The following is a 19109-nucleotide window of genomic DNA, read 5'->3' on the forward strand; positions in this document are numbered from 1 at the left end:
GTCATTGATGATGTTCCTTTCTTTGCAAGGCATCAATTCGTCCCCCACAGGCCAGCCCTTCTGAGTGTATGCTGAGCACCAATTTTTTTTAAAGATTTTGAGGTTTTATGACTTCAAACTGATCCCTTTTTTGACATAATTACCCAGAACTATCAGACCTGAATACTTTTTGTCATTAAAATAATTATTTCTAATCAAAACAATTATTTGACATCGCATTTTACCCCACCAACTACTTCTAAAAAGGTTCTACACATGTGTACATGTGAACAAAAATGTAGAAAACGTGTTGCCCTAGCTCAAACATTTTACCCTACCTCAAACATTTTACCCTACCTCAAACATTTTACTCTAGCTCAAAAACTTGACCTGATTAAGCAAAACCAATGTGATTTTTGGATTTAGCACATCAGATTCGTCCAAATCAGCTGGAAAACACAGACAACAAATTTGTTGTTTACAAGTGAAATTTTTGAAGTAATTTAGACGTCAGAATTTTATTCCAAATTCGATTTTTATCACACATTTAACCTAAACTAATTTGATTTCCATAGTTCTTATATATTAATTTCAAATAAACTACAAAAAATTATTTATGTAGTCTACAAGCTATGATAAAATTATATTAAAAAAAAAATCGAAAAGTAAATTCTATGGTCGGCAGGATAAAGGTTAAATACAGATGCAAAAATTGCAATGCACAAAATGAACGCCATGTTCTTACCATTCCTGCTTTTTTTTTTTTTTTTTTTTTTAAGAAAGTAAGTATCTTTCTCCTGGAGCTTACATTTGATTTCCTTATGATTTACATTTATATCCGAGGGCTCTTTTAAGGATAGACATTGTCCGTTTTAGGGTTGCTATATGTATTTCACTACGGTTTAGTTTTCCAATGGATTGTGTTTTAGTATTTTTCAGTTTTTTTTTTTTTTTGTTTTTTTTTTCATTTGGCTAATTACGCCTGTCACAACCAGTATAATGTTAATTTCTTTGGATGTTTAAAGTATAAAAGAATGAAAAGACATTTCTCCATGTCAAGGAATTTGATGTAAAAGGCCACACAATCTGAATATTAGAAGACTTTAAAATAAAAAGTTTGAGTTGGATATTTGAGAATTCTATACTTTCCAACTCTGTAAGACTACTTTAAATCTAGTTTCTATTTGATGAAGGGTGTGTTCCCGAAATATCATATGTAGCTTCCACACTGACACAAGTAAGAAGATAAAACAATCTTATAAAAGTATATAGCAAAAAATATATACAAATATATTGTCTTAATAAAAGATGACTCTGCATAGCTTATTCTAATGTTATGTCTTAATTTTGTGTCTAGTTGTTGCACCACTGCATTATATTACCTTCTATAAATTTCCTTTATATATGCACACTAAATAATGCTTCAAGTAAACTATGTTAATCATTTGTATGTTTTTAAAATGTTCTTTTTAAATTTTTTTTCTAGATTTGTTTTGATAAAATATTTTTTGTCAATAACTAACTTCTTAAATTATAAAAAAAGTCACTTTCTTTTAATACTAACTTTTCAGCATGACCCCCCCCCTCCTCCCCCAAAAACATACACATACACACAGAATTTATCTCCCTAAAATATTACTATATTTATGTTCTTAAAACACTATCTAATTAGATAAAGACTGATCATTTTATGCAAAATTTATATATATGTACGTATATATATATATATATATATATATATATATATATATATATATATATATATTCTTACAAAGAGGTCACCACTTATCAAGGCCCTCATCTACAAATTAATCTTTATTACATTTTTTTTTTAATTATGGTCATTTGCTTAAATAAAAGTGAAAATGTGTGTGTGTGCATTTCCCTACCAAATAACTGTCAATTTTCGGTCTAGAGACTCGAGATTTCACATCAGGGGTATTGAGATTTAGGAAAATCTTTTTAATCGGTTTTCGGCCATAAATTTGGCTGTTAAGGGGTCAAAGTTCAACGATTTGACTTTTGAGAACTCTACCAAACTCCTCCGCCAATTTTGGGTCTAAACACTTGAAATTTAGAAATAGGTTACTGTAACATGGATCTAACTTTATAATTTGATTTGATCCCAAAACAATAAATGTTAAGGGGTCATAATTGGGGTCAAAGTTTTCAAAAATGGCCTCTGCAGTCTCTACCAAATTACTCAGCCAATTTCTGGTCTAAATATTTGAAATTTTACATAAAGTGTATTCAGATATAGAGCAAGCTTTTTAATCGTTTTTTTTCTGAAAATTTGACTTCCAAGGAGTCAAAGTTTAAAATATTTTACACTTGCGGTCTGTAGCAAACTCCTTCGACAATTTTGGGTCTAAACATATGAAATTTTACATAAAGGGTATTCGGACATGCTTTATAATCAGTTTTTAGGCGAAAATTTGGCTGGTAATTTGGTTGAACTTTGCAGACTCTACTAAACTCCTCCGCCAATTTTGGGTCTAATCACTTGAAATTTTAGATGTAGGTTACCTGGACAGGAGTCAAACTTTTTAATATATATATATATATATATATATATATATACATATGCACATAAAGTTATGAACAGTACATATGGCCCGAGCAAAGCCGGACTGAACTACTAGTATTCTCTAAATCTCATTAAAGTCAATTGTGAAAGGTTCATTCACTGTTGAAGACATATTTATATATATATAAAAAAAATAGAACATAGAACATGATTCTCCTTTTTTTATGAATCTAGGTTCTGCTTGGTGCTTAGAGGCCCATTCTCCCAGGAATGACCATTTTACCACTAACCCTTAGTCTGCATGGCAGCTGTTTAAGGTTAGGTTTAGGGTTGGGAATAATAGAGTCAAAAGAATGTTATGAAAAATAATTAATTGGAGTGTTCAACATTACAAAATCAAGTTTTGTGAAAAAAAAAAACACCAATTTCTTGCCGGAATTGAATAACGTTTGCTTTGTCTCTCACCACAGTTATTCAATGCGAACATGATTACTGAATAAATAGGAATAAAAAATGATATTGTAGTGAAGCCAAGACGACTATTTCTCCATTACATTTCTCTTTCTCTCTACTTTTCCCTTCCTTTCTTCTTTCTTTTCTCTCTATGTGACTAGAGGTTGTAGCCAATCAGGATGGAGAACAGTTCTGGTGGGAAAGGAGATACAAAAAGTTTTGGAAGCAAAAAGACGGAGAGACGAGTTGTTCCTGCGTCAGGGGACAAATGAAAATCCCGAACTTTCTATGACCCGATACCACTTGTATGTTGAAATGTATATAAAACCGTTTCGTTTTGAAATGCCTTTGTTTTTTTTTTGTTTTTTTGTTTTTTTTTACATGGGGGTCACCAATTATCAAGGCCCGAAGGCCACTCAGGGATAAGGGTTATTGCGTGTACAGTAATCAATGAGATAGTATTGTAGTAATCATTAGTATTTGCGGTTTTGATAGTGTCTTACTTAAGGGGGCGGTTTGTCAGGAGTTTGTTTAGGCACAGATAAAGAGTGGGGAAAATTATTGACAGTAGTTTTAGCCAGATGGGTGTTTCTCGTGAAAGATTGGCGAGGGGGGACGAGGGATTAGAGCTCAGATGAGCACCTGCCATGGAAATAACGATAAAACAAAGACAGGCTCTCAATGTCTCTTCTGTGGGAGAGAGGTTGCAGGGAAGAGAAAAGGGCATCCCCCACTAAACCACGAAGTCTATTTTGTACTCTGTCAAGGCAGGATAGGCTGTTTTTAGCAGCTCCTGCCCAGATATGGCAGCAGTACTCCATCCTTGGACGTACTTGACTTTTATAAAGATAGAGAATTGCATTAGTAGTGAGATATCTTCTGGAGCGGTAGAAGGATCCCACCATTTTCCCAGTGTCCCTGATGTACGTGTTCCATTTCAGATCAGGAGTAAAGGTCAAACCCAGAAGCTTGTCAAAACATGGAACCTCCCCAAGACGAGAGCCATCCATTTCAATCGATGCCAGATGGGGATCAGAGCGTTGATGATGTAAAGATAGAAGCTTGGTTTTGGATGCATTAAAAGTGACCAGCCATCTCTTCCCCCATTGTACCACGCGCTCAAGATCAGAGAAGAGAGAATTAGAGAGAACTTTGTCATTTACAGCCTTTGATGTGTTGCCATAGATGGTTGTGTCATCAGCATAGATGTCAACGAATGATTTAAGTATGTGTTTTGGGAGATCATTGATGTAGATCAGGAAGAGAGTTGGGCCCAGGATGGACCCCTGGGGAACTCCAGCATTAATTCCTGCCCATCAACCACTACTATCTTATGAACCTATCAGAGAGAAATGATTTAATGATTGAGAAAACATTTCCAGTAATACCGTACCTGGAAATCTTGTGAAGTAGGCCCTTATGCCATACCTTATCGAAGGTCTTCGATTTATTCTTGATTATTATTCCCAGGTCGGTTTCTAGACCGTTCCAATACTCCCGTCTTCTTATTAATTTCGACGACTCCCTAAAAGGGGGACCCGTCGAAATGGTGACCTACCTAACAAGAGTTACATTATGGTAACCACTATAACATCAGCTATGAAAGAACTCAAATTATTTGTAGAAACGACGAGTTGATATCGTTAAAGGAGACGATACAAAACGGAGAAAAAAAAAAAAAAAAAATTAGAGCTTGATCAGAATTTAAAAAAAAAAAAAGAAAATAAAAACGTGTATGATGTACGTATCCATGACGGAAATAAAATATTGTACGCCAAAAATTACGTAAATTGATAAAGTATATTATTTTTAAATGAGAAGATCAACTATTTATGTCTCTTAAAAAACCTCTTGAAAACAGTTTAAAAGAATAAGGAAGATAGTTTCAAATCACGATTTTAGAAAGCCATTTTTGACATGCAGAGGGGGAGGGGTATCGGAAAAACTCACATTCTCTTGAAAATGATTTTCTGCTTGCTTCTTCCTTATTAAAGCGAAATTCGAAATATTCGGTTTCCAGTAAAAGCAATGGTATCTGCTTACTTGCCATCTCACATATCCAAAAATTACGAAAAACGATAAGGTAAAGAATTAATTATTAATGAAAACAGTTTTCGAAGACAATTAATGAAAATTGAGTTTTGCTAAATAAAGAAATCGGGAGGTCGGATCGTAACAAGGGAAGTATTATTATTATTATTATTATTATTATTATTATTAGTAGTAGTAGTATTTAATCTGAAAACTGAAAATCTTAGCAAAACTTAATTTTCGCTAATTGTCTTTGAAAATAATTTTCATTAATAATAAATTTTCTGCTTTATCGTTTTTCATACTTTTGGGATATGTTCATTACTGCGACATAACAATTATGTAGATACCATTGGTTTTACTTGAAACCGAATATTCCGATTTTCGAATTTCACTCTAATAATGAAGAAGCACCGATTTTCCTTATAAAACTACTTAATACGTGATTTTTTTTTTTCTTTGTGTACGATATTTTCTTTCTATCACGAGTACGTACATCATACAGAGTTTTCTTTATTTTTGTTTTCTTTGAGGGAGGGGATTCTGGTCAAGCGCCCAAAATCGTTCCAGTCAAAATGGTTCAACAGTATTAAAAGAAATAAGAAAAAATAAAACAATTTAAAAAATACCGGCTCACAAGAAAGAAAACATAAGCTGGAAACATTAAAAGGCTAAAAATCTGAATACTTACAATTGGTGTTCCTTTCTAAAGTATACCAAGTAAATGTTATTGATATAATAAATATTTATATATAAGCATCAAAATGGTCTTTGGAAATTTAGCCCCGCCCTCATATTATTAACCAGCCAATCAAAAACGATGTTTCTATAATTTTGAGACGGATTTCCTTATAACAAGCTTTTCCTTCAAAAATAAATTAAAATCAATATATCTAATCTAAACGATGTAATGCTAATTATAGCACCAAACCAGTTTTTGCTGTATACAAGGATGAACAAAGTTGTTTTTATTTTTTTTTGGGGGGGGGGGTATAAAAATACGTTTATTTAATAATAAAAGTATTTTCTTTCTTTTTTGTTCACTTAAAGCCCGTTCTCTTCTTAGTTTTTTTTTTTTGTTTTTTTTAAAAATAATTTTTGAGATAAAGGTTGATAATTTGTATTAATTATTTAGATTGCTCAGACCAGGGGTAGGCAAACTTTTCAGTGCAAGGTCCGCATTTAAAAAATTCAAATTTTACTCGGCCGCATAGTATATTTTCCAATATAATTGATATTTAAAATAGACAAAATAAAAAGGATTTCAAAGAAAAAATGCAATCAATTTTCATTTATTAGCATTTTAAAGTACTATAGAAGATTTCCATGAAACACATTTATTTGAAAGATACAATAAGTCAGTTTAACTTTAAATTTTAAAAGAAAACAATTTTATTAATATGTATTTTTAAGTAGGAGCTTCATATGAAACTGTGGGGGTCGCCTGGCCTTTTTTTGGGAACTGACTTCCTCCACAAATAATAAAAATAAAAATAAGAAATCTTATGTGCAACACAAACGGAGGTTTATTTCCGGAATAGAAATAACAAATAATAACAAGTTAAAACATAGTTCTCAATATTTCAGAGTTCTTTTTTTTTTGAGTTCATATGAAAGGTGGAGAGTCTCTTTTTTTGTGTTCTTTGAATGTTCAAATATGTAACATAGACAATATTAATGTTCGTCTGTTAAAAGAGAGTATTAATGCGCGGAGCAGTGGAAATGAAATAATTGATGTTTGCACGCGTGGTAAGTTCTAATGAGAAAGCGTTGAATGAGTCGGAAGAGTTTAAAGAGACGAAAGAATGCTCGAAAGGCTAAGAGACTAAAGAGATAGATTTTGTGTTTGTGCATGTTTATATTTGGTTTGATTGGCTCCAAACGAGCTCTAGAAAATCAGTTTTAAAATGTGTCCTAGGAGGAATTCCATTGAACGGAAGACATCACATGGGGTGCTTTCAACTACGTACGCACCTTTGGTCTATAAAGGTCACGCCGGAATTTGCGTGGGTGTCATTTTTCATTTTTTTAACGCGCCGAAACAATCAATTGCACTGCGCGCCTAAATTGTATTTAACGATTTTAAAGTTGAATATTAAACTGTGCCAACTGGCACAAAACACATTGGAAAAACAAAATAACCTTGTTTTAAGAATAAAAGCAATTATAAAGTAATTCTGTTTAAAGAAATAAAAAATATATTTTATTAATTAATATCTTAGAATAGAATCTTTAAAAGATACACATATAAAGTAACTCAAAGGATAAAGATGAATTTCCATATTAAAGAAGAAGCGTCACATTAAGCATATTTGTTTTAAAAACAAAGTAACTCAGTTTAAAGAGGAAAACATATTTGTATTGATATTTTAAAGCAGTAACTTGACATGAAACATATTTATTTGAAAAACAAAATAGCTCAGCAACTGAGCAAGAGAAGGATCAAAATGACTTAGTGAGAATGATGCAACTGACTGCAATCATTTACCAGTTTGTTGAAATTGGGTGACAAGTTGCTTGTGTTGATTCTTAACACTGACTGAAGATTCACGTCTGTGAGAAGTGACCTGTTCTTTGATTTGTTAATTTTCAATATGGAGAAAATCTGGGAGGTAATGCTTAGGCGGATGGTGTCATGACAACAGTAGATACTACACTATTCTCTTTCTAAAAAAAGCAAAAAAAAAAAAAACAGGAGGCCTCGTAATGCCTGGGATAGTGGCATCATAATAAACTTCCTTACACTACATTACCTTTCAAAGGCGGAAGCAATGCTTGGGAGGAAAGATGGTATCATAATGAACAAACAAATACTATACTGCCCCCCACCACCACCAGAATAAAAAGGAAGAGATAAAGCTTGGAAGGATGGACGAAAGATCATACATTACACTACTCCTACCTCATTCAAAGCAGGAAGTAATGCCTAAGAAGATGGTCTGATGACAGCAGACGACACTACCTCCACCTAGTACAATAGTAGATTAACAGAAGTAGTAGTATATTTTGATCTTCAGACAGACACGAAATCTCCATTAGTAATAGATTTTAATTTAATAACATGTTCGGCTTGTCTTGTCTACTGAAAAATGCTCTATCATACATGAGTGAACAAAACAAGGAAACAGACTATTTTATTTCAGCCAGTCAGACAAGAGTTCTGTCCCTTTCTTTTCCAGCTTGCAAATTGTAAAATGTATTGAAAAATTAGACACGTGTACTTTCTCCTTTCTTTTTTTTTTTTCTTTTTTTTTTTTTTTTTAAACAAATTTGTGTTCTCCATACTAAAACACACTGCATGTATTCTCGTGCCTTCGTGAAGAGGTTACTGAATAACAATAGTAGATAGATGCGACCACATCCGGGAAAAACCTGTAAAAACAAATCAAGTTTACCCTTTCCTATTTTGTGCTTTTTTAGTCAAACAAATATCACATGAAAGGTAGGGCCACAAAAGAAAAACAATAAATAAAGAAGAAAAACTCATGACAACCATTGATCGACGACTTTCATCATGAGAACATAAAATATCAAGGTAGTTAAATACAGCTTATAAACTAAGACTGTCTTATCAATAATTTGATTTCGCTGAACAAATGATATCTTTTTAATATTTTCTTTTTTAGTTAAATCTGTCGTATGTAACTTTTTAGGAGGAAAGTTTTATTGCATATTATAGAAAAGAGGTTCAGTTTGTTATCAAAATTAATTATAACTAGTGGGACCTGTGGAAATTCCACAGGGGACTCATCCATATGTAATATATTGATGTTGGCATTCTGTAGATGTTCAGCATAAATGGAGACGCTCTGATATTATTGTAGCTCTTTTTCTAAAACTGCAAAAGTATTTATCTAAGTTAGCAGGGACGCCCGGCATAGCCCAGTTGTAAAGTATGCTTAAATATGATATTTTAATTCTTGCAGATTTTGTAAATATTATTTTAGAGTTAATGTTCTATAGGTTCTTATATATTATAAAGTTGCGATTTAAAAAAAAAAAAAAAAAAAAAAATATCCATGACTTGGGTGCATCAGCTTGAATCGAAACCAAAACCACAATTTATGGGAAAAAAAAAGTATGTGTAAATATATATAACTTGAGCTCCTTCAGCTATAATCGAAACTGAAACCATTCTTGATAAAATTAGTTGTAAAAAAAAATAGATTAAAAGATAGATAATGGAATGCCATTAGCTATAATCAAAACTGAAACCAAAACCTATGAAGAATTCTTGGTAAAATTATTAATTATAAGAAATGGAAGTCCATAACAATTAGACGAGAGTCAATTGGATGTAAGCATGACACACAAATAACACACAGGCTATCATATTAATATATAGATTAGGAAGTTACAAGAACGGACTTGAGAGAAAGAAGAATAAATAAAAACCTAGCTTTAGTACAAGGTTTAGAAGTCAATTTCTAAAAGTTGCCTAACGCATACTAGTATACTCAATGAATAAGTAATGCCTGGGAGGATGGTCTGATGACAACAGAACAGACACTACACTATCTCACGGAAAAAGGAGGCAATTCCTGAGAGGATGGTATTATGACAAAAGAAAATATATTACATTATATTCCCTCCAAAATAAGGAGGCTACATCTGGGATAATGTTGTCATGAAAACAACAGATACAACATTATCTTGTCCTGAAAGGAGGATGTAATGCCTGGAAGGTTATCATCATGATAACAGAACATATACTACACTACCCTCTCAAAGAAGGAGGTAATGTCTGGGAGGATGGCCTCATGATAAGAGAACATATGCCACCCTAACTCCTCCTTGATTTGAGTATTGAAAGATAGTATACTAGTACAATTAACAGAAGTAATAGTATAGTTTGGGCTTCAGACAGACAGTTACCAAATCTCCATTAGTAAGAGAGTTAGTCTAAACTGGTTGGCCTTCTATGATGGATTGTAGAAGAAATGCAGGGAAACAGGTTACCTGCTGAAAAAGTGGTTACTTTAGGTAACAAAGGTTGAACCTCATTTTCCTATGGTTTTTTGATAGGAACGTTTCAGTTTCATATAAAGAGCAAGCATTGTAATAGTGTGAATGAGGAAGACAGTCTTGTGGTTGAAGAGTGAGGATGGTTGATGGAATTCAAAACTTTAGGGAAGAAGGAAAAGGCAAAGATGTCTCAATTGGTTGATGAATTCTTGTCATTCAAATACAAGAAACAAAGAGATCGTAATATTCTAATCGTTGTAGTGAAGAAGTCTACTTGAGAGTGAAAGAGGAGATAACTCCAGTTGTGAAGAATAGAAAATGTGGCTTCACAAGGGATGGAGAAAAAAAATGTTGTTATCACACATAGCAGTACGACTGCGATAACCGTCAAGTCAACCAGACAGTTAACGTAAACCGAACACTTCCATCTACACAACTCAACACTGAAAATACCATCAATACAACCCAACTGAAACAATTCTGTCCACATAGTCTTGAACAATTCCATTGACACAGCCGAACACAATCCCTAACACCGTCAAAACGACCTGACCTGATCCTGAACACCTCCGTCAAAATGACCCAACATGATCTCGAACACCTCCGTCAAAATGACCCAACATGATCTCGAACACCTCCATCAAAATGACCCAACATGATCTCGAACAACGTCAAGACCCCCAAGAAAATCTCAAACAACCCTATCGAAACAACCCAACATGATCCCAAGCAAGTCTGTCAAAAATACAAGGTATCAGAGCAACCTCAACAGTAACTTCCTGAACAACTCTGATGCTGGCTTTTTATAGTCATTGGACGAACTCATTTTCGTAATGGGTAAACCTTACTAAAGCATTAACACATCATTTTTGAGTTCTTCCACACATGCTTGACACACTCCTCCCTGATTTCAAGATCACACAAATGGCAATGTTGACAAGCCGATTTTTCCTGGGACTTCACCTTAATAGTACATGTTCAGGAACTTCTTCAATGGTGATTTCATTTGTCGTATGATTGTACTCTTCTTGCTCTAAATCCATGAGTGCATCACTCTCTGAGGAGCTTTCTTCTTGTGGCTGTTTGTATAGCAGTGGGGCTTCGTCATCTGAGGAGATAATGTCGTCATGGATGGAGCAATCATTTTGGCATGCTGGATGCACATCTTTTATGTGGCGTGGTGTTCCATCTACTTAGCTATTTATTTTCATCACTGTATCCATGCTGTATTGCATTGTACACCTTCCCTGCAGATTCTTAACCCAAACGGCATCTATCTCCTTGTACAGAATAGCAACTGCATTGCTGGGCACCACTACTTCAACGAAACTCTTGACATGGATCCTATAGGTGTATATTATGTTTGTAGGAGCAGTCATAGCCATCTTGTCATCCTTAGACGAAACGCTGTGTCAGTATACTACCTTCAAGACTGTGCACCATCTTCTTGCTGCAATGCACTTTAATGTGCAATGAGCCCTGTCCATTATTCCGTTTCTCAATGGTACATGTTGTACTAAAATTGTATGTGCATGCCTCACATCCGTGTAAACTCGGCAAATCTCTTTTCTCTAAAACGCAGCGCCATTGTCCATAAGCAACTCAATTGGCAGCCCCCTTTCACAGAACACAATTTCCAACTGCTTGATGACACTAGCAAAGTTTTGTTCATTCAACTGCTTCCAGATAGCAAAATGGCTGGAGCCACAGTCTATCAACATCAGGTACAGCTGAGTGCCTAAATAGGTTATATCCATAGCAATCCTGCTCCAGTTTTCCATGATATCAAGCCTACATTGCTTATGCACTCCCCAACCACCGTCTATGCCTCAGCTTCAGTTATTACTGGGTGGTTTAACTTTACAAAGTTAAACGTCCTTTTCACACCAGGATGTCTGCTGGACCGATGGATTGCCAGTACTTGAGAAACGTTGTGTTCTGCAGCTACAGCACACACAGGTTCTCTGAGTTCTGTCATTTTATGGATTTAATTTAATCATCACTGTGGTACCCATGTAAGTCGATCAGCTCGGTTATCATAAGACTTAATGGGCCCATATCAATCTTCAATGCATATTCTGAGCCCAACTCTCGGAGCGGGGAGAGGTGGCACCTAATTAACATTTCAGAGGCTGCGTTGGTGTGCACTCATGTCAGTTAGATAATGTATCAGTTATCCACAATATACATATGCAGAGTCCGTTCATAGATGAATAGTTTTATCTTTTCACTGCAATGCAAGGTCGACACCTCACAGCACAGCATCAAGCTCAGCCAAGTTTATATGCCTGCCCTCATGCACTGTTCAGTTAACTTGCATCTTCTGTCACAGAACTGTTGCTTTCCACAACTACACTGGTGGCAATAAAACTAGCATCTATACACGTTATAACATCTTGTCCACAGATACAAGAGTCACTTTTCACTGGATCATCGTGGGCTACTCTCAAACAAATGTCTTCGGTCATCCATGCTAGAAGAGTTTTGCACTTCATCATCCAATCCAATAGTCACATTAACAATGACCTGCATTATTAAAGGGATGACATTGAGCCCAAATCCAAGGTAGGTAAGACAATATCATTGTCCCTTGATCTCCACTGTTTGGAACAGCCAAAGAGACTTATTGACATCTACTTGCAAATAGGCTAGGTGTAGGTCTAGCACTGCAGTGTGTGGCCCTTACTGTTGCCTTCCCTTAATTTTTGCAAGCAAAAATCAATATTGACTGTATACATGTCCATGAACACATTTAGCTCCTAATAATCCATAATGGGCCGAACCCTCTGTTTGCTTTCCTGCACAACAGCCACGTGGGGGATTAGCCCTTTTGGGGGACCAAGTTCATCCTCTGGATATGACAGCACCCAGCCGTTATTGATCCACATTTGTAGTTCATGATCATATTCCTCACGAATTTGTGCTGGGGCAAGTCCATTTTTCAACATAATTGGAGGTTGGTCACCAGCCCATTTTCCCATGTGGTCCACTTCCAATTCTCTTTTCATACTCTGCAGTGAAATCAGTCTTGGTAATGGTGTTGCGAACCAGGATATAAATATACTAACTCGCTACAAAAGAAAATAATGAAACGAATGGAATGAAGGAAACAAAACTCAATTGTTGGATAAAATAAACATGTCGTTTATTTTCTGTTGAAAATGAAATGGTTTAGGTGAAACACATGTTCATTCAGTCATGACGACTACATGCGTGGAAAAGAAAGGAATGAAGTTGAGGACAAAAAATGGCCGTCCGCATGTAGAAAGGGAAATAGAAAGGGAGTGTTGGCCTCAGCAAAACCGTGCGTTCATGATAGCAGTCGTCCACGTGGAAAAGTCTTCAAGCCAAGAGCTATGGACGCCAAACTTGCGTGGTTGACGAACCCAGGCAAAAAGGGAAGAAAGAGGAAGTTGAATGGTTGTGTTGACTTTTATATCGGGGTGAGTGTTCTGACTGCGCATGTTTAGAATTCCTTTCAGGGGAAGTGACGTTTCCCATGTGTGCGTACATGTGTGTATGTTAGCATGTGTGTGTGTATGCACGTGAACGTGAATATATGTACGTGTCTGTGCGTATGTGTGTGCGTACATGTGGGTGTGTGTATGAGGATGTGTATATGCATGCATGTGTGTGTATGTGAGGAAAAACATGTTCGAACAATGGTGATAGCAGCAAAATTTGATTTGCTTAATTGTGGAAACATTACCTCACCGTCACTAGACACAGCTGCTTGATTGCATCCAGCCCAAGCAACAAATCAAATCTAAGTATCTATCCACAACTAAAATTTCTATGTTAGTGCTCACCTTTGCAACAATGATAACTTGCACCACTCCTATTCCACAGCAATTAAGTGTGCTTCTGTCTGCTGTGAACACAGGGGTGACTTTCCTCATCCATTCTGTACAACACATCTTATGGACTAGTGACTGCGTGTATCTAGTATTCACCAGAGCTATACATGGTATTCTATTGATGCGAGCAGTTACAATTGGCACTGCATCATTTAAAACAGTTTGGGGGATGAGTTTAGTGCTGAATTCTTGCTCCTCTGCTCGTTTCCAGACAAAATTGAGCAATGTGCCCACGCTGCTGACATTGATAGCACATGATATTTCTTTGGGGCTTGACACCAGCATCTCTTAATGTCTCACTATCCAGTAGACAATCGGTAGCCTCATGATTGGGTCCATTATACTTATAACACCGCGGGAAAGTATCTGTTTCTATAGATGTGCTTTGTGCCGACCATGCAGCTACTCCAGCCTGCTCTATAACTCCAGTGCAGTTCTTTAAAATGACACCAACATGCACCAGCATGTGTGACAGATCCAGGTTTTCAATCTGAGAGGGTCCTCGTAATAGTTCTTCTGCATGTTTAGGCAATCCAGCAATGAATGCACATTGCAGGCACTGATCTGATACGCCAACAAACAGAACCACAAGCTTGCATAGTTCTGCCAAAAATACATTGACCATTTCACTTGGTTGAAGGCAGCATGCTACGAAGAGTTGAAGGCTTCAATGCTATCAAGAGATCCAAGGCAAAGGCTGTATGCAGCGTTTTTTTTTTTTTACATAATCAAAATCTGCACAGTTTCACAGCATACCCATTGCCTGACGGGCGCATCGGGATGATGCACTCAATATGTTTCACTCCACTCTGTTGACATATCAGCACAGCTTTCTCCAGCTACTCCACTATTGACTGTCCAGAGTCACTGCTATTAAGCACTAGTATAAGCTTTGAGTTAAAGCCATGATGACTGAAACTTGTGTTTTGGTGGGAAAACAGTGAAGAAGCAGACAGGAGGGCTAAGTATGTACATGTCTATATCTTTGTTAGTTCAAGCAAAACATTGTTAAAAATAACAGAGATTCTGTTTAATTATACCTTTCTTTTCGATTGTTCTTATCTTTTTTGTATAAAAATCACCCCTCAAAATCAATGTATGTTCCATAGGTGTCATGAACGTTTTCGATTCTTCATCAAATCATCATTGAGTGAGAAAAATTCATAAACAAGAAAGCTGGAGAAAAAAAGAGAAGGCTAGAGAAAAATAGGAGAATCTCTTTTCTCTCTTGTTTTCTTGTTCATTTACTTTTCTCACCTGAAAATATTTTTACTAGTTGAAAAATTCTGAGTTCACACCTCCATGTCAGTTTTTACTGGTTGAAAAATGTTAAGTTCAGGTTGAGACAGGGCATACTGATGAGGTTTTCCAGCATGTTGGGAAGCACTTCTCCTTAAGGCAACGCTTAAACAGTTTTGTAAGTATGGGGGCAAGTTCTGTTGAAGCTTTTTCAACACTATAATTGGAATGCCATCAGGGCCAATTGCTTTACTGGAATCAAGGTTCTTGATTAGCTTGGCGACCTCACACACAGATATTTGTATATTGCATAGCGTGTTGTCTGTGAAAATATAGGGAGTTGATGGCCTTCATCGCATAAGGTAGAATTAGCTGCAAAGTTCTTGGCAAATAGTTTGGCCTTGTCTGATGCTGACGAGATGACCTCAGGTCCATTGATAATGGTTGGGATAGAATGCACGCTTCTGTTCAGGATCTTGTTTGCTATTTGCCAAAACTGGTGGGAACCAAGCCGCTGCTCAGCTACTTTGGATTTAATGGACTGAGCATATAGCTCTCTTACATTTTTTATTACTCTTTTACAGTGGTTGTTGGCAGACCTGAAAGCAGCTTTAGTCTCAATACATCTATTACGTTGGTAGCTATGGAAAAAGTGATTTCTGTGCGCGATGGCAGCAGCACATTCTGGAGAGAACCAAGGCTGGCTGTTAGGTTTTTGTTGGAATTTTTTGGATGGTATGAATCGGTCTATGCCTACAATTAAACATTCCGTCAGGTCTGATACTATAGATGACACATCCTTTTTAAACATGAAATGCAGAGGTAGATCAGATATAAATGTATGGAAGCTATCCCCATAGGGTATCGATATACAGTACGGTGAAGAGGTATGTCTGAAGACTTATTACATTTCATTTTTATCTTAACTGATACAACCGAGTGGTCGGAATATCCCAGAGGAGATAGAACGAAACATGAACATAGCTCAGGGGAAGTTGTTAGAAAAAGGTCTAGAAGGCCTGCATACTGACCAGAGTATCGGGCACATGGGTGGGTTCACGAACAATCTGAGTGAGGTCATAGACAATGGCGAAATCATGGCAGAACCTCCCCTCATCATCTGCCTTGTTTGAGTGGATCAGCCATTCCACATTGTGGACATTGAAGTCACCACAAAATGTGAATGTTAGCCGAAGGATGAACAGACAGGATGTGGTCAATTTCTCAGATATGCTCTTAAAAATAGTAACTCCACTGTTGTGGGGGCGATAGAGGGAAAATATAAATGCGGTGGTGTAAGCAAGTGCAACCCGGAAGCACATATAAGGTAAATTAGAGTCTTCTCTGGAGATATTTTATACATTGAATTCTTTTTGTTTTATTTTTGTCTGGAAAAAATATTAAGTAGGCTGAGCTGTTTTCATCATACCCAAGGAATATATTTCTACTGATTATGATATTGGTCCACCGATTTATCGGAGAGAGACCTATGTTTTCAGTGGTGTCCGTCCATTAGTTTTTCCTGAAATTTTGCCACAAATTGTATTTCATTAAATAGATGTGCACAGGAAAAAAAATTTTTTGCAAAAATTTCCGTTGTGTTACTAGGGGCTCAAAAGAGGTAAAAAATGCCCCAAAATGGCCAAAAATGACACATTTTGCCCCATAACTTTTGATCAATCCAGTAGATTTTTCTGAAACTTGGCCAAAATGTGGAGCCTATTGTTCTTAATATAAATCCAGTATTGGTTACTCTGGCAAAATTCTGGTTCGTGTCCCCAGGGACTTTCAGTACTAAAAACACCCTTTTTTGTGGCTCTTTTTTTTTTCATATTTCTCAACAAAAACTTGATATGTCTGACTATATAATGATTTTTCACGGTAGTCAACTCAAATGTACATGTGTTAAGGCCTGAAACTGCATCTTTATCCATTTACACTGAAATTCGGCGTCCCTAGGGACTCAAAAGAAATAAAAAATGTTCCAAAATGGCTAAAAATGACACTTTTTACTCCATAGCGTTTGATCCATACATTAGATTTTTATGAAACTTGGCCAAAATATGGAGGCCATTGTTTTTAATATAAATTCAATATGATTTATTCTGGAAAAATTCTGGTTCGCATCCCTCTGGGACTTTTAGGGTTAAAAAAAAACATGCCTTTTTGGAGCTCTTTTTTCATATTACTCAAGAATTTGATATGTATACCTATATAGTAGTTTCCATGGTGCTGAATTCAAATATACATGTCTTAAGGCGTGAAACTGCACGGTTTGTCCATTTTCACTGAGATTCGGCGTTCCCAGGAGCTCAGAAGGGGTCACAAATGCCCCAAAATTGCAAAAAATGACACTTTTTACCCCATAACTTTTGCCCTATTCAATAGATTTTTTTGAAACTTGGCGAAAATATAAAGGCAACATTAGCCCTTCACACTTCTTGCATTCACCATTTCTTCACTATTTTTTGTAGCACCATCTCACATGCAGCATCAGAGGGGGGGGGGGGGGAGTACGCATGCGTGGCTTGTTTAATTTTTTTTTTCTTTTCTATAAATGCGAAGCAAGTTGAACCAAATACATGCATTCTGATTAAATTTGGCTTTCTACCACAGAAAGCTTCATATGAGGTTTTAGGTAGTCTTTTGTTAAAGGATTGGTTGTGTGTATATGCAGCAGTCATAAGTACATATGTCCAGAGGTTTGGGGGGGGGAGTTTTTATTCAATGAGTAGACATCTTGCCATTTCAAAAAGTGTCTGCCATGATCTTTTCGCAGTTTCTTTTTGGTGAGGTAAATTAGGGGCCGATTTTTCATGTTTGATATGATGGTAACTTTATAAAAGTTCAAAGTCTTTTTTAGTGAGTTTCTATACCATTGTCAGAGTTGATACATTTTACTGTACCGTAATGTCAGCGAAGTACTTTTTCATTGCTGGCAAGTTATCAGATTTGTTCTTTAAGAAATAAACCATTATTAAACCAGAATAATAGTCTACAAAGTTTAATGCATACCTGGTTTTCTCTGCCCATAAGACCATTCAAGTCACAATGTACCAATGATAAGATTTTTTGTGGCCTTCTTGCCAGGCATCTTGTTTTGGTACTTTGCCATTTTACCTTATATACAAAGTCAGTTTGTCAAGTTTTCGAAGTTTTTATTTTCATTCTGTCAAAAGCACTCAGCAATTTTTTAATATCTGGAATATTGCAGTGCCCAAGAATTTTGCCATATTTGTAAATTATGGCAGGTGGTTTTTGATGGGACTACACTGTTTAAATAATATAGTCTTGCATTTTCTTTAATGTCGACTACAGTTCCAATCGGATACACCAGTTTTGATTTATTGGGGCTAAAGTTTATATTTTGACCTTGTTTAGTGGCAGCTCGTACAGAAAGTATACTTTGTTTAAATTTCCTGATTAGAAGAGCGTTTTCCAGAATACAGTAACAAAATTCATCTTTATTGTTCCTTAGCAAGATTTTAGCATCACATCCCTTCAAAACGATATAGTTTACTCTACTGCTGTTGGCTAGTTCTACAAAGTGACTCTAAGAGTTAAAATTGCGATCAAAATTGATTAAATCCGATTCCTTCATAATTACATGTGCCGTTTCCCCACAATCGACAAGAAAGTTGTTGCTGTTTGTTGAAGTGTCAAACGTACATGAAAATAAAAATGTATGTTTACTAACGAAGTTCTCTACATTTTTAATGGAGTCCCCTTCGAAATTTTTGTATTTACATTGGAAACACTTGTAATTGGGTCACCCACAATTATAGCAAATAATGTTCATCCTTTTCTTAGGAGAAAAATTGTTTTTCGAAAAGTTTATTTGAGATAAAGGTATAATTTAATTTTGGTGTTTTTAAGTGAGCATTTTTAAATTTCACAATATTTGTAGATTCGTTTTTTTCTGTGATCATTTTCTCAGTTTCCTCATAACTCCTAATTGCTACCTTGAATTGACTAAACGTCATGGGTTTTTCTTTCTGAGTTATCACAGTGGTAAACGACTTAAAATCACTCAGCAACACTTTAAGGACCATGGAGAT

The 19109-nt window shown here is 35.8% G+C and overlaps 1 protein-coding gene across 1 annotated transcript in view; it reads right to left on the reverse strand.

The window, feature by feature from the left end:
* LOC145249448 (L-gulonolactone oxidase-like) overlaps window positions 1-5813 on the reverse strand; it is a 59623-nt gene extending 53810 nt beyond the window's left edge. Inside the window, exon 1 of the mRNA XM_080111046.1 lies at window positions 5682-5813. The gene's annotated coding sequence lies outside the window, so the exon portion shown is untranslated. The remainder of the gene's footprint in view (window positions 1-5681) is intronic.
* Between the last annotated feature and the right edge of the window lie 13296 nt (window positions 5814-19109).

The sequence above is a fragment of the Euprymna scolopes genome, chromosome 1 (genome assembly GCF_053919585.1).
Source record: "Euprymna scolopes isolate OS-2025 chromosome 1, ASM5391958v1, whole genome shotgun sequence".
NCBI classification, from domain to species: domain Eukaryota; kingdom Metazoa; phylum Mollusca; class Cephalopoda; order Sepiida; family Sepiolidae; genus Euprymna; species Euprymna scolopes.